Below are 16914 nucleotides of genomic sequence, written 5' to 3'. Positions count from 1 at the left end.
GCTGTTTTATTTATTTTTCATTTAATAACTATTGAAACTCTGTGTTTGAGCCTGGAGCATCAGTATAAGACTCTCCTTATAGAGGATAAAAGCTGGTTACACAAAAGACCATCACAAAGAGTGAATAATGAATAAATCCACTTATCTGAATAAATAGCAAACAGAATTGAGAGAACTTGTACAGATTAGAATATACCAGATAATATACAGAATGAAAGATATTTTGGCTCAGTCCATAAAGTTCTCATTTCACCTAAGGGGAAATTTCTCAAAGTTTCTAGGGAAGTAAGTTGGAAATCAGAAACATATTGGAAAACTGGCTTTCTTCTGCACATCCACCTCTAAAGTCTAATTTCTCTCTTTTCAATTTCTTCACATAGAATCTCTAAAATCATGTAGTTAGGAAAAATATTTCTCTCCTAAACCAACTCTCCTTCACACTGTACTAGTCATCATTCTCTCCACAAAATGAGAAGTCTTATGCAAATACTCAAGGTTTTAAATTGGGATTACACTGTGATTACCTAGAGGTTTGTGTAAAGGGGTCCTCAAACTACGGTCAGGCCTGCGGGCCAGATGCAGCAGCTGAGGACATTTATCCCTCTCACCCAGGGCTATGAAGTTTCTTTATTTAAAGGCCCACAAAACAAATTTTTTGTTTTTTACTATAGTCTGGCCCTCCAACAGTCTGAGGGACAGTGAACTGACCCCCTATTTAAAAAGTTTGAGGACCCCTGGACCTCTATGCTGTTTTTTTAAATACTCAAATATTCCAGTATATATGTGATCTTATCAAAATAAGTATTTTTTGCAAAGATATAGATTTCAATCCGCTGAGCAGGCTAATTTCAAAAAAGTCTGGAAAGACATATGAACTGATGCTGAATAAAGTAAGGAGGACATTTTCACAGTAACAGCAAGATTATGTAATGATCAGCTATGATAGACATAATTCCTCTCAGCAATACAATCATCCAAAACAATTCAAATAGATTTGGAATAGAAAATGCCACCTACATGCAGAGAAAGAACTATGGAGGCTGCATGTGGATTGAAGCATACTATTTTCATCTTTTTTTTTTGTATTTATTTGCTTTTTTTCTCACGCTTTTCCCCTTTTCTTCTGATTTTTCTTCCATAACGTGACTAATATAGGAAATATAGTAAAATGATATATATTATATAGATATAGATATAGATATAGATAGATAGATAGACAGACAGGTTATATATATAACCTATATTAGATTACTAGCTATCTTGGGAAGAGAGAGATAAGGAAGGGAAAGGGAGAAAAAATGGAAGTTAAAATCTTACAAAAATTAGTGTTGAAAACTATCTACATATAATTGGAAAAATAAAATACTATTAAAATTTTAAAAATAAGGACTATCCATTAATATGGATAATGTCAGTGTGATTTGTTGACCTTTTTGCTATTTAAAAAGTCTTTGAAAACTTTAGTAATAGTCTCCTTTTACTGAACAGTGAGATAAACTTATTTTTATTGGGAAAGCAAAAATAAGAAATATGTAATGTTTTCTACTAAAAAACTTGCATTAAAAGAAGGAAAAAAATTCAATCCATAAAGGCCCGCCCATTCTATAGAAATCGTATCTCTGTCCTTGTAAGTTCAGCAGAGGAGGTTCACCCAAAGTGATATTGGCCTTTCTTTGACAATTCATAGATTTTAGTGGAGTATATGGTCTGTCCAGAGCCTGCCACATAGCAACCTGACTTTTCTTTCACTAACATATTTCTTTGATGATATGTATAATTCCACTTCCCAATTTTTTCACCTACAAATAGTCAACCTTTTCATAGCCACTTTGTGCTTCTCCATTAATTTGAGGAGATTTGCAAAGAAAAATTCCTCTAACACTCTAGTGCTCCATGATTCTCAATCATACAACAGTATTAAATGAAATTACAATCTTATTTTCTGCAGCTTATCTTTTTCTATTTCTAGGCTTGAAAGTTCCCAAAATATACTACCTTCAAATCTCAGTGATTAAAGCAGGAACAAAATCTTTCATGGCTATTAAGTTTAGATGTGATAGGCTCATTCTATAATATACCACTAAACTGATGTGAGTCTAGGAACTATTCAGTGAATGAGTAATTCTGGTCAGTGCAATGACTATACTTTGATCCCTGTTTTGCTACATATACATATTACATATGTCTTACTACAATACCAGATATTTTCATAACACTTTTAAGCTATTGAAACTGCTTTCAGATCTAGATAAAGTAGATAAAATTAAAGTGATTATCTCTATTTTGTATAGAAGAAAACATAAAAATTAAGTGACTTGCTCAAGATCACATACTTTATTGATGTTAATATCAAGACTAGGTCCCAGAATTCTTCTCTCCCAGTTCCAAAATCTTTCTGTCACCTAAGGAGTTTTGTAGCATTTTTTTTTTTTACTAAGATACCAAATTCCTCTTTCTACATGACACACAGTGAATAGAGTACTGGACCTCAAGCCGTGGAAACCTGGGTTCAAACCTAACCTCAAACAATTAATAGCTGTACAATCTTGAGCAAATAATTTATCTTCTATTTGTCTGTTTCATCATTGTAAAATTGGGGTAATAATAATACCTATCTTGCAGGGTGGTTCTGAATATAGAATTACATAATATTTGTAAAGTATTGAATAAATTAAGTAAATTAAATAACTATATAAATAAAAGTACTAAATGATATGTTTTGATATGGTCAGGTGGTTAGAAAAAGAAACAGGAGAGTAGTGTCCTAAAAAGAGAAAAAAGACTTTCAAAAATAATAAGATGATCATTAGTGTCAAAGGATAGAAAAAGAACAAGAAGAATCATGATTAGGAAAAAACAAAGTCATTGGAATTGGCAGTTAAAAGTTCATTGATCACTTTGGAGAAAGTAGTTTCAGTTGAATGATGAGGTCAGAATTCAAATTGTAGAGGCTTAAAAAGATAGTGAGAAGAAAGGGAAGTACCTATAATAAACAACCTTCTCAAGGAGTTTAGTCACAGAAGGATGAAGAAATATGGAGCAATGAGGAGTGGGGAAGAGAGATCAAATGATGTGGGTTTTTTGAAGATAAGGAAGACATGGGCATGCTCAGGGAGAGATTGAAAATGGTTGTGAAGACCATAGAGTGTAATAAGGAAATTTCAGAATATATGAACATGGAAATAGAGTGGGTGATAGAAAGATTAAGTGTGTGTGTGTGTGTGTGTGTGTGTGTGTGTGTGTGTGTGTGTGTGTGAAGTAGGATGAGTGGTAGATAATGTGAAATTGATATGCTAAGGAAATAAGGTTAGAATGATTGAGAGATTTTCAATCAGTATCTTGAAGTCTGATAGTGTGAGGGCAAGCATTAGGGAACAAGACAGACTGAGAGAGTTGCTGAACTCATTGAGGAAAGAAATGGATTTTCCTAGAGTTCATAGCCAATAGTTACCAGAAATAAGGTAAGTGCTTTATGGTGATGAAGATGATCATCATCATGGTGGTGGTGGTGGTGGTGATGGTGATGATAAATAGTAAGGGATTAGGATTGTTTTACTTCTCTCATTTTCATATGCCTCTTCTTCAAAAGCCAACATTCTTCATGAATAGAATTAAAAACAAATATCCAGACATTTTCATAGCTAAAATAGGTTTTTTAATCTCTAGTATATAAACCTGGAGGTGATTATGACATCATTGAATCACTATTATCCTACAGACTTCATTAAAAATCTGCCTCCTAGAAAAATAAATTATATTAATTAGACTTTTTTCCTCTAAATAGCAAGATCCTACTTTTTTCAGAATTTTACATGTATATACACAAAGGAATAGACAACTTATGAAAGAAATTGAGTCTATATTTTTCTTATGCACAAAGATGGAATCCATGTATATGGTTGGGGTGGATCAAAGAAAAATGAAAACAAAGAGGGGGAAAACAGAGAGAGGGACAGAGTGAAGGAGGAAATTTTTGGAAGATAGATGATAGATAGACAGACAAAATAAAAAGACAGATCAATAGATGGATATAGCAAATTAAAATTCACTGAATATTTTGTACAAGAAATAGAAAGGAAGTCGATTTCATTGGACAGAAGAGTATATGTGAGAAGGTTGAGGGAGGTAAAGTGTAACTAGAAAGATAGAAGGGGAACAGGTTATAAAGTATTTAGAATGTCAAGCTGAGGATTTTATATTTTATCCTGGAGGAGATAGGAAGCCACTAAAATTTATTGAATAAAGTAGATGATTTCATAGTAAGATCTGTGCTCTAAGTGGAAATCAGCTTACAATGGGGAAAGACTTGGGACAGAGAGACTGACCAGCATATTATTTCAATAATTCAGGCCTGAGGTAATGAGAGTCTGCATTAGGGTGGTGGCAATATCCAAGCAAAGAAAGGGGAGGAGGCTATACCAGAGATGTTATGAAGATAAAAACAATAGGAATTGGCAACAAATTGAATATGAAGACAGAAAGAGGAAGAAGTTGAGGTTGATACCTACTCTGTAATTCTGAGTGACTGAGAAGACAGCAGGGTCTTCAATATTAATAGGGTGGTCTGGAAGGAAGGAAGGCTTAAGGGAAGTGATAATGAATTTCAACTTTATATTTATTGAGTTTAAGATATATGGAGGGCATTGAGTTCAAGATGTCTAACAAAAATATAATTTGGAGATTAGGAAAGAAGATAGAGCTGAAAATTATCAGCAAAGAAATGATAATTAAAACTTTTGGAGGTGATAAGATTATCAAGTAAAATAGAATTGAATTGAAAAAAGAGAGAGGAACCAAGAAAGAAATCTGGGAGACATTCATGATTAGTACATAGATAGGTAGGTAGCTAGATAGATAGATAGTCTGGACAAAGATCCATCAAAAAAAAAAACACAAAAACAAAAACAAACAAACAAACAAACAAACAAACAAAAAAAAAAAAACAGAGGAATGGTCAGATAATTAGGAGGAAAAAGCAGGAGAGAGTGTTGTCATGGAAACCTACAGAGAAGAAGATGATACAATGTGTCAAACACTGTAGAGAATTCAAAAAGAAGTAAGATTGACTCAGTTTGGGCAATTTGGAGATGGTTAGTAATTTTAGAAAGAATTGTTTCAGTTGAATGATGAGTTCAGAAACCAGATTTCAGAGAATTTAAAAGTGATTGAAGAAAGGAAATGAAGATATCAATCATAAATAGCTTTCTCAAAAAGGGTAGACACAGATCATCTGTATAACTTTGACTCATCTGATTTCAAAATCTTTCCATTGGTTTCTTTCCATTTTTTTCTTTCCTATTCTCTTCCTCATAGGCAGATTATTCTGAGGAGATTTAGTATCATCTCATCCATTTATTGAAACTTGTACAAGACTCAGATTTCCTTATATTCTTATGAAGGTCCAAGCTTCTCACAGGAGTTTGAGACCACTTACCTCAAATCTGTCAATATTCCCTGGCTAAGACAAAAATTTAAAGGTCTTAAAAGGGAGAGTAGAAAGGGATAAATTTCTCTAAAAGGTTTGGGAATTTTGCTATTGTTTGCTATGAAAAATAAAAAGGTAGTCCCAAAGGAGGCAAAGTGTTTGGTGAATATGTAACATTTCTTTCCAAGATCATCTGGGTCAAACACCAACAAGATTAATGACATGAACCTGATAGTCCAATGGATTTTGACACAGTTCTTGCCTTTCTAGTACCTGCCACTTTGAAACAGGCTTCCTTTGATACTGGATAGGTCTTGAATAGTATTTGCATGTGATCCTCCCCATTAGAATGTGAACTACCTGAGGGAAAGGACCTTGTTTTTTACTTAGGGGAATATGTAGGTGTTTGTTAAATAGTTTATTGTTGGTGATGAGCATGAACTGTGATTTACATCAAATTTATCTAAAGATCTCTACATCCTAATTCATCCTCACCTTAGAGGTGCTTTTTAAAAAAATTGTCTTAAATCAATTCAATTGAGAAAACATTAATTAAGATCATGGTACCTTTAAAGACCTATAGTAAGCACTAGAGATAAAAAGATAAAATATATGTGAACATAAACACAGCCATTACTAATCTATTGGAGTTTATGATACACAATATAAATGTTACAAAGCATGATACAAAGTATAATGTAATGGGAACAAAGGAAAGATTTGACTAAAATGCTCCAGAAAAATCTGAGGAAGTAAAAATCATTTTCAGGTTAGGATACCAAAGGGAGAATGCATAAGGAGATAGTACATTGCAGGAGTGGGCTTCTGTGAATGGATAGAAGTAGGATAATGTAGTATAGTGCAGGGTCAGTGAACAGCTAATAACAGTTTTAAACACAAAGAATATAAAGGAAAGCAATATGAAATATAGACTACCAAATGATGTCTGAGGGCATTCTTTCCTTTGTAACCGTTGGAGAATTAAACATAGATAAGGAAGTGGTTCTTTGTATTTCCATGCAATACTTAATGATCCCTTTATCTTACAACTTTGGAAAACCAAAACTATATCCAACTATGATAGCAGTGAACTGACAATGCCACTCCCTGACTAAAAAGTGATGGACTCAGGGTTAAAAAGGGAAATATAAATTTTGAAATAGACATGGGATTTTTTTTTTGCCTGACTGAATATTTGTCAGAAAGATTTTGTTTTCCCTCAGTAATATGAGGAATAAGAAAGAAAAAAATTATTTTAAGATAAAAATATTAGTTTCCAAAAAAATTACATTCCTTGCTAATCTGGACTTGCAATTGGCTCTTCTTTAGTTCTTTCTGAAATACCCCTTCCTTCTTTCCTTCCTTCTTCTCACTTTCTATATTGTTGTGTCATTGCCCAGAGATATGAACTGATCAGTAACTAATTTAGGTACAACCAGAGAAGTAGGTAAAAAAAGATAAAACTTTTGCTGGAAAAAGGTCTCTACCATCTTATCTTGGGGAATGGTTTTGTTGTATGTAAAACTGTACAGCATGGGTAACCTATGCTCAGATCAGAGTAATAGCTCTAGCCTAAGATTGGTCAAGTGTTATATGAACTAGCTTTTCTAGTAGGTCTGCATTCTAAAAGAAGTTACTGTTGTTAAAAGCCCTTTCAGATATCAGATGAAAACTAACACAAAAGGACAAAGTTCTATTATATCAAACCTATTATGAGGTTGTCTACTGAGCACATGAATGTTTGGGACTACTTGCTTACATTGAAATCTGAATGGTGTATCAGTTTGATATACTGAATCAGTATATCAGCCATTTAACAATGGCAGACACAGAGACACCTATTTTCTACTTTAATACTATATGCAGAAGGCAAGTTTTTTTTTTTTTTTCCGTCTATGGAAAAATATGAAATAGCAAGAATAAAGCTAAAAAACCAATGGCTTCATTTTATAACATTAAAATGTATAGATTCTCAGATTCTAACTTGGCATTGAAAAACCATTTAATTTCTAAAACATATAATTTAAAATTTTTAAAATGCAATTTATGATCTTCTAGCAATATTAGATGTCTTTAAGGTTTGTGTTTATTTGTTTGAGGGTTTTTATGAGAAAGGATTGTAACATTTTTAGAAATGAAAAAAATGGAAGTATTTGGGGGTATTGCCTATAGGTTACCATAGCATGGTAACAAATAGCTTTCATTTGGTAAAGCAGAGGAAACCCTTAGCCAGATATCAGCAACATGGGTGGCTCTAAAGAAGGCTTGTTACTCAGATGAGGGATAGAAGCAAATGGTCCCGTTTCATCTGGCAGCACTTCAGGTCTATCACACTGGTCTACCCCTGAGATAGTATGTCTGGTCACAGAGAACCTACTTGCATCACAATTAGATTTGCAATCTAATTTCAGATTTCACCTTTGCCCCCATTATATTCAGCCTTGCAGGCTACTTCTTCAATCTTCTAACTAAATCTCAGTGACTAGTAGTAACCAATTACTTAATCAACAAGTGTTGTTTAATAAAAAGCACTTAGCATGTGCCAGACACTATTTGAGGGTCTATAGATACAAGACAAAAGTGAAAGAATTATAGCCCACAAAAAGCATACATTCTAATGGGCAAGACAATAAACCAAATAGGTTAGTTCTCTTTTCAATGGTTCATTCTTTCTTTGAGATGGAAAAGGGGGTCGCCTAGGCTTCATTTTTGCATTGTACAGCTTAGTATTTCCTTGGGACTTCTTTTGGGGGGAAGGGGATTGGTATCTTGATTGCTTTTATACTCTAAGCAGACAAAATAGATGCCCTAAATTGTATGATGAAGTTTTCACTGTTTTGTATAAAGTATTTACTTCAAGAAACCATGATGTTAAATGATGTCTTTTCAAATGCAGCTGGATTGGTCCTTGGATAAATAGATACAGATATGAATAATCAATTGCTGATACAAAACTTGAAGCTATTTCAGTTTGAAGAATGAATGGATGAATGAATGAATGAATATATTATGAAAAAGCAATTATTAAGCATGCAGTATGCACCAAGAACTGTGCTTGAAATATAAAAGCAGAAATAATGCCCTCAATAAGCTTATATTCAAATAGGAAGACACACACACACACACACACACACACACACACACACACACACACACATTCTCCTTAAGATCCCCTAGACATGTGCAATTATGTAAATGTATATATAGAGGATGCAATGTCCTACCTAAGACAGTTACAATTAAGTCATCAGGAAGGGTAGCTAACAATATGGAGGCCAGAGAAAATTTTGGAATTTTAAAAACTATACTAATCTGGTGATATTTAGTCTTCCTATACAAACCTTTAGCTTTCTTTTATTTCTTACTCCCTTGATCCTTATTTTCCAAAGTATTTTTCTTGAGCCCAGGTATCTCCCTTCCTTTTATTGCTTCCTGAATTTTGCTATTGCTGCTCAGAAATGTTAGTAATTTTGTGGGTTTTCCTTATAATCCAGAACTTAGTTGAAGTTATCAATTGTCTCACTTTATTTTCTGATTCCCTAGGATTTTCTAAGTAAACTATTATGACATCAGCAAGTAGGAATAGTTCTTTTCCCTCTTTGTCTTTTTGCTATTAATATCTTTATCTTTTCTCCCTGTCATTCCTAGTAGTTCCTAGCATAAAAATGTATATTCCTTACTTTTCTCTTCCGTTTATTAGGAAAGTTCACTGTATTCCCTATTGCATATAAACTAATAATAATAAATAAAATATTGCTTTAGATAAATGTTTTGTCATACTTAAAGGGATCCTTTTCTGTTCATACTTTTGGGAGATTTTTAGGGAAAAATATTGTCATTTTTTCCAATGATTTTGCCACACCTCTTGATGTTTAAAAAAAAAAAAGGTTTGAATGAATATGATAGTAATCTAGTTTTATTTATTTTGCTAAACAAAATTTAACTATTTATTCAAACAAGCAGCTTTTAGTTTTGTTCCACACTTTTCAGAGTGAGACAATAAAAAATATTCTTCCAACTTAGTTAAACTATTCCAAGGCCAGAGGGAAAATAGATAACTCCACCTCTTGGGGCAAAACCAATAAATTAAATTAAATGAACACTCTCACAAAGGCTTGTGTAACAGGTATACAATAAGATATCATTATTTATTGTCTTATTACATGAAAATAAGCTTTGTGCAAATCAATAGCCATACCTTGCATGTTAGAATGTCTGCCCTATGTCATCAAAAGTCAAACACTTACTATGTGTTAGGCAGTATGTGAAGCATTGGGATGCAAATATATAAATGGATTTGTTGATGTATTTATACACACATACACAGATTCAAAGCTGCAAAGAACTCCAAAAGTTCAATCCCTTCATTTTAAAGATGACAGAAAATGAGACACTAAGTAGTTAAGTAATTTGTTCAAGGTCACACAAGTGATAAATGCTTGACACAGGATTTGAATCTAGCTCTCACTGATTCCAAGTCCAGTCTATCCATTATGCTCTTTTAGCTCTTCAACTTCTCTTTACAATGTAAAAGGATTGTTAAAGGCACATGATGGGAACTCAGGCCTAGAGAAAAGGGAAGGAGAGGACAAACAGCTCAAACTAGTTAGGACTTTAGGTTACATTCATATAGTCCTTTATTATTTACAAAGCATCTTCTTAAAATTACTCCTACGAACAGATTACTTTACCCATTTTATAGGTGAAAAAACTGAAGCTCATAGTAATTAAATGATTTATTCAAGAAATCTAGTCCTTTCCAACCTAAATGCACCTCCAACTTTTCTATATTTAACCAATCTCCCTCATCCCTTCCCAAATTAAAAGCAAAGAAAAAAAAGGCAAAACTGATATCTGTATGTGGGAGGGAAAAAAGAAATAAATAAAGCCCATCAGTTTCCATCTATCAATATCATTGATATCAATATATTGAATAGAATTTAACAAAATTGAGGCAAGGTAAAGATAACAGGGAAAAAAAAAATATTACATTTTACTTTGATTGTTTTTAATTAAGTCAAATTCATATGTGATCTACATAAAACTGAATTCCTGAAAAACCATGATCATTTTAACAAAACTGTATGACCTAAACTTTTGAGACACTCCCTTTGGCCTTTACCTTGTTAGGATAGTGTTGCCTTTTTATATATTCTATTTGCTGGAAGCTCTAGCATCCTATCATTATGATTCAAGCAAGCTTAGCTCCCTGCTCACAAATAATTGATGCTCCCTTTGCACAAAGCATAGTTTTCAACTGATAAGCAGCAGGGTAATTGGCACCTTCACAGGATATTAGGCAGGGGGAAAAAGATCACACTTGGCAGACAGGAAGCAGACAGAGGAAAGAAACTAAATAAATGTGCTACTGTAAAGGAGGCTAAATGCCTCTTGACAAGTTATATACTTTGCATTTCCTGTGGTAAATATGCACTTTTCTATTTATCGGTGCAAGTTGGGAGGGGAAAAATTGTTATGTCATGAGTACTTGATGAGTATATTGCTTGGTATTCTCCATATACCAAGATGAGATACAGACTTAAGACAAGTATTTCTATTGCTGTATCTATCTAAATAATAGCAAACAAAATTTAATCGCATTCCTTGTAATGTAGAAATACTTAGCACTTACTGTTTGCATGTTTTCCACACTGCAACATAATTAATAGTGCTGTCATACTGAATAAATAGATATGAATTATTTCTAAATTAGAACAGAATTCCTATAGAATTGTGCATAATATATTGTCACCACAGATATATTAGTAAAGCCTCTATGTTGACCTCTGTTTAATATTTTTTTATTTTTTTTAATTTCCAAAACATACAAAATAAGAACAACTCGTTCATATGTTTGGAAACTATTCATTTTTTCCCCTCAGAGTCCTGGATGATTTGGGGGGATACAGGGGAAGTTGGGAAAGTTGAAGAAGAAAAGATTCAGAATTCACTTTTAACTTCTTCCTTTAGACCAAATGGAGTGCTTCCAATGAGCTATACAACAGATAGTAAATTAGCATCAACAATCTCTGCCTGTCCTCCTCCCATTCCACCTACATTTGATCAAACCTTGTTCTTGTTGTTCTGAAGGGCAAGGAAGGCAAAGATCATAGACCCAGGGAGCCTAGCTACAGAATGGAGAAGCCCCTCTGGGAGGAGGCTTTCAGCATGGAATGAATGCTGCAAAATGGAATATGAAGGGGAAAAAAATTTCTAGTAGCTAGTTTATCTAGTATGCGGGTACCTCTGTTATCACTGGACATTGGCAACTCTCTCTAATTCTCCCTCCCCCAAAAAAGACAATATCAGCACTCCAAATTTCCACTGGGATTCGACCTCACATACAGCATATATTTAATCCAAGAGCTGACTCAAGAATCAACTCAGTTAAGAGTAAACATGATCATTCACAAACCTAAACAATTATCAGGCATGCTTCTGCCTGTCCAAGAGCTCCTGATCTCCATCTGTCCCAAACATCTGCCATCCTTTTTTATCTCATCATCCCTTCTGAGCCTCACCAACTTCACCTTAAATTCAGCGGTCCTCCTGCTGTTCCTAAATCCACTATTTTCTCCATAATACTTCTTCCCCCCAATTAACATTCTTAATCCATTTCTGACTTTTTTCCTACCCCTCTGACTAACCATAAAACATCAACTTCCATTTATACATTGAATCAGAGTAATACTTAGCAAATAGGTCAAAATGAATTCCTCACATCAATTGGTCGTTGACCTTAGTAAAACTCAATTAAATTTAATAAACATTTATTAACATTTAGTATATTCAATGCATTGTGCTAATTGCTAGAGAGAGAAAAAACCCAACAGGCCCTATACTCAGAGTTTACATTTTATGAAAAATTTATCTAATCATGCTCTTGGATATTTTGTCATTAACATTCAACTTAGTTACCTTGAACTCCCTACTGTTACATATTCCCTCTTTATCTATTTCTGTATCCTTTCTTCCCCACTGCTCCCCAAAATGTCAAGCCTAAAATCTTCAGGCAATTATCAATTTAATGCAGCATCTCTCGCTGTTAAAGTTCCCTCTAACTTCTCAGACAAACAGCAGAAAGAAAGGAAAACACTAGATCAGGTGGAGGGTCAGAGGGCACATAGGAAAACCTTGAGGAATTTTAAGATGTGTGTCTGAGCATCTTACTTGGATGCTAAGGGAGAGCTTCAACTCTCCCATGTAATTTTCTACTCTTCCATGATTTGGTGTTCTGTCACTGTAAAGATATAAGTAAAAACATTGCTATGAACTAAAAAGTAGTTTGCTTACCAATCCTGCTATTCTACAGACTCTGGAAGTGTCTAATTACCTTACCTAGTGCAATGCCTGCTTTAATGCCACATGAAGGTAGCAACAAATATTCCTTCTTAATCATTTGAGGAAGCAACTAAATGAGTTCCTTTAATCTTACAAAGATATGTACTTATCTGGACCCCAAATTAATTTTTTTTTCCTTATGGTCACTTTACTCTAGCAGAACATAACTCCTTGGTAAACACTATCATGAAATATGACTCCCATATTTCAAAGAGAAAGTCTATTCTAAGGAATAAAGGGGGAAATACTTCAAAATCTCAGTCTCAAATCCTTCCCTCAGCTTTTTGCCTGTGTTTAGTTCATGAATTACAGATTTTTAAGATATCATTATAATAACAAAGTCTTGCCTTTCAAATCTAGCTTCATTTTTAAGATGTTTAATTGTTGTTAAATGTTCCTTGAAATCTTACAGATGATCCTGTAGGTGGCTTCATTATTGCAGTGAGGTTGCGGAAAGGGTAGTCCAGTATTTTATTAGATAAGTATAAAGCATGTCAGTGGAAATCAAGTCTATCACATTATACAACCTGTTTTCAAGACAAGCCCTCCCGTCTATCCTGATGATGCTGTTTCTGTATTTGTTTTCCAATTACTTCTTGAGTAAACTCAATAGAACACAAGGCATGATGGGGGGAATCTACTTTCGCTGCAATTACTGTTTATGTTCTGTTAAGAAATAGATGAACATTCCCATTGACCATTTTCAGACTATCTTAGAACACACTTTTTTGCATATTTGCACAAAAAAAGAAAGGAAAAAATGGAGCACTCTCAAATGAATTTTTTTCCCCAAGGCTAGTTTACCTCAGTCAAACCCTTTGGGGATATTTCTAATTGTTAACCATTTGGGCCAAAATTAATATAAACATATTATCAGTTCATGCCAGAGACTCCAAAGAATGTGCCAGATGCTTGCAATGAAAAATCACACTATCATTTTCATGACATAAATTGTAATTTTTTTTCATCACAATTAGGAATTAGAACAGATGGGGGAAGCTCAGTTTTAAGTAATATGACCATGGAAGTCACCCATAGAGGGAGCAATTTTTCTTAATAACACCAATTTGGTTCATTATAATGGAAGATCTCCCTCCCTCTCCCCAAAGGCAATGATGGGGACTTTAAAGTACACCTTTCAGAAAATTTACAGTAATTTTACTCTCAATATAGCTTCATATCAACTCATTATTTCCAATCTCAGGTTAATATATAAATGGAAATGACAATGAAATATGGAAAGGAAGTTGGGTACAGCTTAAAATGCAAAGGTATAAATAATAATAAATTTGCTTTTGCCAACCTATACTTTAACAAATTACTTTTTATATAGGGACAGTTTTCATCATATCAAAAAAGTAGTCCAAATAACATCATTAAACATTTCAAAGTTCTAATACTTTGTCATAGATGTTATCTAAGTTTTATTTAAATATATATAGGTATACACACATTATCATGTTTAGATTCTTCTAACAATTCTGAATAATTCCACTTTGTCTTGTGGTCTTTTCTTATTGTATTTGCATACTTAATGATGTACTAAAATTCTAATTCTTTAACTTCTCTGAGTTTTTAGTATTTTTGTTTTTGTTTTTGTGGTCTTTCCTTGACCATACAGGTCAGAATTAGCTTAGTCTTTGGATTTAACAAGATGGTCATTGGTTCTTAGTTTAAAAAGTAATAACAAATGTAAGGAAACTACATTTGTGCAGTAGTTTTAGAAAACCAAGAAAGCAAAAAAAAAATCTATCTCAAATCACCTTCAGTCTTAATTAACTGATTATTTCAGATAAAAATATTTAAAAATTTAAACTGTCTCCCATTTGTTATTTTTCCTTGCAAACATAATTTTTTCTCCCTATGGAATTTGTGAAATTCTATTCTTAGTTAACCAAATTGCTTTTTAAGGATAAAGATATTGCTAAAATTTAGCCCTTTAAACACACACACATATAATATATATGAATATGTGTATCCATATACACAACACATGTATGTATATATGTACATATATCTATATGTTGCTATAATTATTTGCTTTCCCTACCACTTGAGGGTGTCTATTTTCTTTGTTAAGCTTAAAAGAGCTATATTGTTCTCCAGTGAAGTGTAGGAGCAGACAGCTGAAAAATGAGCATTCCAGACCTGAGCAGAGGAAATCTGCATTTTAAAAATGCTTTGAAAGAAGTCTGAAATCCCCCAGGACACCAGACTCTCACTCTTCACTCTGCTTGGTAATATAGTACATCAGTACATGATTTTCCTAGATTAATTACATGGGTATTCAATAATAATGGCTCATTATTCTACCAACTGCATCTTTATACCTACCAGCCTGCTACTTAAAGAAAATACCTTAAATGCAATATATAAATGCACATACCCATGCACAGGCACAAATGTGAACTCATATAGTGTGATGCAAAGACTGCCTACAAAAGAATCTGTGGTGGAATATTATTGGTCTTCAGGCTGAAGACAAAGGACTATTTAAATATACCTAACAGGATATTTAATATTTGTGCTCTTTGAAAAAAAATTTCACCCACCAAATCAACTACACATCTCCTCATTGCTTAAACAAATATTTCTCAAAGCATGTACTATAGCACCCTAGTAGCTATGAGTTTAATTAAGTGTACTATAAATTTTGAATATTTTATTATTGGAGATGGAATAAAATGGGTGAATAATTTTATTTGATATAAATTGGGGGATGGGGCTTCAGATCTTTTGTAATATCAAATCATGTTGTTCATCCACTTAATATTCAGAAGAGATAAACATAAATCTCCATTTTTAATCAAACTAGCCTGTTATTAATATAAATTTTTCTTGCTAAGCTTATGTAGAAGTAGATGAGTGATACAATAAATATAGACTGTTGGGCTTAGAATCAAGAATACTGGAATTCAAATTCAGCCTCAGGCATTTTTTAGTTGTATGCTCTTCAGTAAGTCATTTACCCTCTATCTCAGTTTTCTCAAATATACAATGGAGATGATAATAATATCTACCTGCCAGGATTGCTGAAAAGATCAGATGAGAGAACATTTGTAAGGCAATCAACACCGGTCTGGCATATAGTTGATGATCTACTCTTTTCATATTCTCTCCCTCAAAGAGGGAGAGAATTCTGCTCTCACACCTCCAACTGTTTATCAACTTTCTATCTGACACCCACAGTAATCTCCAGCCTTGATCTCTTCCAAGCTCCTTAAAAATATATTTCTTTATATACATTATTTTTTGTATAATTCTCTACTTGGATAGCTTTCAGCTTGACCTAGTTAAACCTAAAGTCATTATGTTATATTCTAAAACTTTTTCCTCCTGACTTTTCTTTTTTTGTCAGTGGTTCATTGTTGCTTTCTATCATCTTGACCTAAAATCTTAGAGTTATCATTTTTCCTCTCTTTTCCTACCCATCCCTTAAGTTACTTCAGACCACATCTCCACCTTGAATTTTTTCCCCAAACACTTGAAGTTACAGGGATTTTGCCAGTCCTGAAACAATAGCAATTGTTTTTTGTACCATTCAAAACCAATACTAGCAATTATAGCAACCCTGAAAAGTGCTTTCATTACATTTGGGGAACAGAGGTGGTAGCAAATACCTAAATACACTATAAGGTTGCTTCTAAGGAAACCACCATGGAGTGAGAAATGAATTGGGTAAGGTTTAACTAAGTAGATCACTTAGAAGCTTTCACAACTTAAAGGAAGACATCCAGATCATCTAACAGCTTACCATTTTAACTAATTATTCTTATTAACTAGCCATTCAGCTATAATTTTTACATCACCAAAGGATGGCAAATATTTCTAGCACTCTCTTAAATTTTAACAATGTGGAACAAAGCTCCAATCAAATAGCTTTATACCATTCATCTACTATTATCTCTATTATTCCTAGTAATATGTTGTCTTGTTATATAGTACAAGGTAGAAAGAATTTGCTTTTCAGTCAAAAGACTTGGGTTTAAATCTCAGTTCTTTCACTTAACTATCTGTGAGATGTCCTCAACTGGTATATTGAAGGTTAGAGTTAGGGGCAGGAGCAGAGGCAGAGGATTAAGATTAAGGTTAGAATTCAGGGTTATTTTGAGAATTAGGGTTAAGGTTAGGGTTGGGGTTTTGCCTTA

This window comes from Antechinus flavipes, chromosome 2 (assembly GCF_016432865.1).
Source record: "Antechinus flavipes isolate AdamAnt ecotype Samford, QLD, Australia chromosome 2, AdamAnt_v2, whole genome shotgun sequence".
In the NCBI taxonomy this organism is placed as follows: domain Eukaryota; kingdom Metazoa; phylum Chordata; class Mammalia; order Dasyuromorphia; family Dasyuridae; genus Antechinus; species Antechinus flavipes.
Note: the sequence above shows the minus strand (reverse complement) of the source record.